At 64.1% G+C, this 845-nt stretch overlaps 1 protein-coding gene across 1 annotated transcript in view; it reads right to left on the minus strand.

Moving 5' to 3' along the window:
- The window catches only part of LOC119593369, a gene marked incomplete at its 5' end in the record, with an annotated part of 16,628 nt that overhangs the window by 14,532 nt on the left and 1,251 nt on the right, over nucleotides 1-845 (minus strand).

Genomic DNA, 845 nt, shown 5'->3' on the forward strand with positions numbered 1-845 from the left:
CCCTAGGCTTCCCCCGAGCTCCCACGGCCCCTCCCCCGCCCTCTCTGCTGGTCCCTAGTGCGACATTCCGCCGCTCCCACAACGGCGGTGGCGTCGGCCGCTCGCCGCCCGCCCGACTCCCGAGACCTCGTTCTCGTCCTCGGTGGTTCTGGGGGCCGGCGAGTGTGGGTCGAGTGCAGGTGGCGAGGCCCGAGAAGTGGGAGGGCAGCTGTTGCCGGGGTTCAGGCGTCGATGCTGGTGCGGCCCGACTGAATCGCGGCGCCCAAGCCCGCTCGGCGGCCGGGATTTGATTGCGGGTTACCGTGTGGCTGCAACTCCAGTCCGGCTGAATTTGGAGTCATTCAGGATCGCGTCACAGCATCATCAAACTGTGACGCACCACCTTGGGGAGGTGCCATACCAAGGTCTTGTGTGACGTGGGCATGGCATGCCACCCGCAGCAGACCAGCCCGCCCCCTCCTCTCTCCTTCACCCTCCTCCCTCCCCATTGGCCTCAAGGCCTTCCTCGCACCATGCCACCTCGCTCACAATGGCACTTAAAGCCCACCGCTGTCCGCTGTCACACCCCGTCACGCCCCAAGCTGTCCTTGCTTGCATAAAGGCACAACGTATGAAGACGTTCTCCGGTGGGGCCGTTTTGCCCGGATGAGGCGAGTTGGCGTGACGGGGGCGCGCCGTAACAAGTGGCACTGGCATGCTTTTTTTCTCGAGTGAGGGGGGTGGGGGCAGAGGAAGGGAGGGTGATATGACAGGATATGACAGGATGCAGATCCTACTCCCTCCCACACGGGGACGAGGTGGCCGGGTGTTACTAAGGTACGACGCTCAGCACGACCTTTAGCACT

Source organism: Penaeus monodon, chromosome 32 (assembly GCF_015228065.2).
Source record: "Penaeus monodon isolate SGIC_2016 chromosome 32, NSTDA_Pmon_1, whole genome shotgun sequence".
In the NCBI taxonomy this organism is placed as follows: domain Eukaryota; kingdom Metazoa; phylum Arthropoda; class Malacostraca; order Decapoda; family Penaeidae; genus Penaeus; species Penaeus monodon.